The sequence below is a fragment of the Ornithorhynchus anatinus genome, chromosome 14 (genome assembly GCF_004115215.2).
Source record: "Ornithorhynchus anatinus isolate Pmale09 chromosome 14, mOrnAna1.pri.v4, whole genome shotgun sequence".
NCBI classification, from domain to species: Eukaryota; Metazoa; Chordata; class Mammalia; order Monotremata; family Ornithorhynchidae; genus Ornithorhynchus; species Ornithorhynchus anatinus.
The window spans coordinates 17,702,130-17,707,354 of record NC_041741.1 but is presented as its reverse complement, the minus strand read 5'-3'; positions in this window follow the sequence as shown (position 1 = coordinate 17,707,354).

Sequence of the window (5,225 nt, the reverse complement as noted above, 5' to 3'; positions counted from 1 at the left end):
AATATTTTGCTCAATTTCTCCCCTGCCCCCGGAGCGTGGAAACACATCCACTTTAATGCACCTTAGAATCAGTCGATGATATTTACCGAGCGCTTAGAGTGTTCAGGGCACCATGCTAAGCGCTTGGGAGACTACAATAGAACAAAGTTACTAGACACGTTCCCTGCCCACACTGAGCTTACAGTCTAGAAGGGGAGACAGGCTGTAACAGTAACAACTATAATGATAATAATTAGGGTACTTGTTCAGCGCTTACTGTGTTCCAGGCACTGTACCGAGCGCTGCGGTGAATACAAGCAAATGATAATAATGTTGGTATCTGTTAAGCGCTTACTATGTGCAGAGTACTGTTCTAAGCGCTGGGGGAGATACAGGGTGATCAGGTTGTCCCACCTGAGGCTTACAGTCTTAATCCCCAGTTTACAGATGAGGGAACTGAGGCACAGAGAAGTGAAGTGACTAGGGTTGGATACGGTTCCTGTCCCGCACTGGGCTCACGGTGTTTAATCTCCATTTTACAGATGAGGTAACTGAGGCACAGAGAAGTGAAGGGACTAACCCTAGGTCACCCAGCAGACAAGTGGCAGAGCTGGGATTGGAACCCAGGACCTTCTGCCTCCCAGGCCCGTGCTCTATCCACCAGGCCACACGGCTACGATAATGACGGTATCTGCTATGCGCTCATCACGGGTCAAGCACTGTTCTAGGCGCTGAGGTAGATACAAATTAATCAGGTTGGACACAGTCTCTATCCCACATGGGGCTCACAGTCTTCATCCCATTCTGCAGACGAGGTCACCGAGGCCCAGAGAAGTTAAGTGACTGGGCCAGGGTCACACAGCAGACAAGTGGCGGAGCTGGGATGACTCCCAGGCCTGCGCTCTATCCACTAGACCATGCGCTTCTCCAGCTATAAGGCACGGGGACGGTTTGTCGCCTTCTTTTTATTACTTTGGATTATCCTGCGCTGTCACAGCTGGTCACGGCTGGTCTTTCCCACCTTTTAAAACATGGCCTAAGATCGGAAAAAAATTACAGTTCCTCGCAAAAGCAAACCGACAGGCAGAGGTATCATAAAAGCCGTTGTCAGCGTAAGGTTGCTAATGAGCTCCACGGCACAGTTCTTTGAACAAAAGGAAATTGGTTCCAGATGCAGGTAATACTTGGTTGCCATTTAAAACTGCAAAGGCAGCAACTGCAGCAAAAGGCAGGGACATTGTTTAGACAATTGACCGGCAAATAACCCTGGCCTTCTTTTGAGAGATACAGAGATTATAAGGCTCCGGGCCCGCTGACTTCCTCTTCCTTTGAAATGAAAAAAAAAAATTGACACCCGGTATAAAGATCATAACACATGAAATATAAGCGATTATCACGACGCGCAAAATAATGGCTCCCTGCGTCAACTGCTTATCTGTGCAGCCGTTCGTCAAAATCACACAACAGGCTTTCAGGCCCCAGGGAGGAATTTCAACAGAATGCATCTATATTTTTAAAAATTGTAATATTTGCTGAGCACTTACTACGTGGCAAGCGCTATACTCAACGCTGGAGTAGATTCGGGATAATCAAGTTGGATATAGTCTCTGTCGCACAAGGAGCTCAAAGACTCATAAGGAAGGAGTTCGGGTCTCGAATCCCCATTTTACGGAGGAGGAAACTGAGGCACAGAGAAGTTTTGACGACTCGGCCGAGGCCACACAACAGGCAAGTGGCAAAGTTAGAATTAGAAGCCGGGTCTCTTAGCTCCCAGTTCTATGGTCTTTCCCAGTTCTTTCTCCTAAGACCCCTGTTTTTTCAACAGGAATCAAATCCATCATTAAGGAATGTCAGATTTAGATTCACCAATAAGTCAATCAATCAGTGGAATTTATTAAAACACTTACTATACTCTACTAAGTGCTTAGGAGAGTACCGTACAAGAGGGTTGGTAGAAGCAATCCTTTCCCACAAGAAGTTTACAGTCTAATGGGGAATGAATAATAATAATAATGTGGGTATCTGTTAAGCGCTTACTACGTGCCGAGCGCTGTTCTAAGCGCTGGGGTAGATACAGGGTAATCAGGTGGTCCCACGTGAGGCTCACGGTTAATCCCCATTTTACAGATGAGGTAACTGAGGCCCAGAGAAGTGAAGTGACTCGCCCACAGTCACACGGCTGACAAGTGGCCGAGCCGGGATTCGAACCCATGACCTCTGACTCCGAAGCCATGACCTCTTTCCACTGAGCCACGCTGCTTCAAATAGCAGCAGACTACTAGACGCACTCATTTTTCAGTGGCCACCTTGCTAAGAGGCGAAATGAAGCCCTTAATAATAAGAATTGGGGTATTTTATAAGTGCTTACTTCATGTCAGGCACTGTACTAAGCACTGGGGTGGATACAAGTAAATCGGGTTGGACACAGTCCCTGTCCCACACGGGGCTCACCGTCTCAATCCCCATTTTACAGATGAGGGAACTGAGGCCCGGAGAAGTGAAGTGACTTATCCGAGGTCACACAGCAGACAAGAGGCAGAGCCTTCACCAATTATGACCTCAGGAAGAACGGAGGAAATCCAAAATCTGGCCCAAATCTCAAAGGGCGCTCTGTCTGAGTCCTTTGAAGAGCCATAAAATGATGTCAGAACGATGCTTTAATCACGGGTTCAGTCGGAGAGAATGAAAAAGGAAATTCAAATGTAGATATAAGACCATAACCTTAAGATTTCAATCCCTTTCTTCCAGTGGACCTTTCCAATCAATCGATCAATCAGTGGTATTTATCGAGCGCTTATTGTGTGCAGAGCCACGTACTAAGTGCTTGGGAGAGGGCAATGTAACATTTGGTAGACACTTTCCCTCATCAGTTTAGTTAGCGTCTGGAGTCGGCTTCTCAGAGCCTGAAGGAGGTACACTTTCCTCAAAACCCCCAGGAGAGAAGAGAAAGATTTGGTTTCTCCTTCTACCATCCCCCAGCACCCCTCAAACCTCGAGGGGCAAAAAGCAGCATGACCTAGTGGATAGACCCCAGGCCTGGGAGTCAGAGGAACTGGGTTCTAATCCCTGCTCCACCCACTTGTCTGCTATGTGACCTCGGGCAAGTCATTTAAATGCTGTGGGCCTCAGTTATCTCCTCTGCAAAATGGGGATTAAGACCGCGAGCCCCAAGTGGGACAGGGACTGTGTCCAACCTGGTTAGCTTGTTTCTCCCCCGGAGCTTAGAACAATGCCTGACACTTCTAGAAGCAGCGGGGCTCAGTGGAAAGAGCCCGGCCTTTGGAGTCCAAGGTCATGGGTTCGAATCCCGGCTCGGCCACTTGTCAGCCGTGTGACTTTGGGCAAGTCACTTAACTTCTCGGTGCTTCAGTTACTTCATCTGTAAAATGGGGATTAAGACTGTGAGCTCCAGGTGGGACAACCTGATTCCCCTGTGCCTTCCCCAGCGCTTAGAAGAGTGCTCGGCACATAGTAAGTGCTTAACAAATACCAACATTATTATTATTATTATTATTATTAAGCAATTAACAAATACCATCATTATTATTATTAAGAAGTTGGCTCCATCTGGGGTCAACCCCGAACTGAAGCAGAAAGTTAGAGACTAGGAACATTCCCTTTGTTCCTTGGGAAATGCTGTTTCTCCTTTCCTTCTTTGTTAAATAGAAGCAGCTTGGTCTAGTGAAGCAGCAGGGGCCTGGAAATCAGAAGATCTGGACTCTAATCCCAGCTCTGCCACTTGCTTGCTGTGTGAACTTGGGCAAGTCACTAGATTTCTCTGTGCCTCAATTTCCTCAACCGTAAAGTGGGGATTCAATACCTGTTCTCCCTCTGCTTGGACTGTGTACCCCATAGCAGGACAGAGACGGGGCTCCAACCTGATCGACTTAGAATAGCGCTCGACACTGTAGTAAGTGCTTAACAAAGACCATAAAAAAAAATCCCCTTGCACCTCCAGTTTGACATTTTGAAAACACACGGCTCTCACCAAAGACTGACCGTAATACAGCGCGATCTTACACAAAATGGCCACCACTCATTTCTGCGATCACTTGGTCTTGATTTGCCATCTCTCCTCCTTTGCTCTCCTTTGGTAGAATGACTCCGGTCCCGCGTGCAGTTGAGCATAACTGATAACCGAAATTTCAGCGCGGGCCCCAGGGTCAGCGCTAGACAAAGAAAGGCCCAAGGCCAACAGCCTGCACTTGGGCACAAATTGCGGGTCACAAGGACGCTTTCTTGATTTCAGTTGAAATCATCATAGAAAAGTGCATTTATTTCAAAAAAAACAATTTGGGGCTTTTTGCATCGTGTAGAAATACACCCTGGGTCTGCAGAGTTAATGGACAGGCTATTCTAAGACAGCGCCTTTAGAAACTGTCTGAATTTCAAGGCAGCTTTTTCTTTCCTTTCCACAGCTAATGCCTTTGTCCATAAATGAAGTATCGCATTTTCCCAATCTTCTGGAATTCATTAGACGTTGTGCTTTCCGCATCCTTTAAAGACTTTGGCAGTTTACTCCTTCCCCGGCTCAGCCAGCTGGGGAACAGCGAGTCCTCCTAAATGCTGTCTTGAAGATGCTCAATTAATGCCAAGATATTTATTCTGAATAAAGGATGAGACCGCTTTATTAGCATGTTTTAATGTTTGCCTTTACAAAACATTTCTTCATCAAGTGATAATTGCTTCTGTAATTTAGAAAGTGAGCTATTAAACTCAGGAGGAAAACACATTTTGACTTTGGAAAGGATTTTAAGACTCAGGCTTGTTAAAAATTTTTACTTCATTTGACTATAGTGACCAATACTAGAGGCAGGCTCTGCATGCCTTCTGATAATATTTTGCGTGACTCCTATTGAGATAGATATCCAGTCCAGTGCTTAATACAGTGCCTAGCACAGATCAATAAATACCACAGTTATAATAATTATTATTATTTTAGTATTAAATTAGTTAAAAGCAGAAGTCTAGAAATTAAATTAGCTTAGAATTTTGTAGTAGTAAGAAGACATCATTTCTTGGTAAATTTGAGTGATAGGAAAATACATCGTCGTAAAAGCGTGAGATGAAAACAATAGAATTGTAATTAATCCATTCATTCATTCATTCAGTCGTATTTATCGAGTGCATACTGTGTGCAGAGCACTGGGCTAAGCACTCGGGAAAATGCAGTATAGCCATAAACGGATACATTCCCTACCCACAGCGAGCTTACAGTACGAAGATGAGAGAATATGTTATAAAAT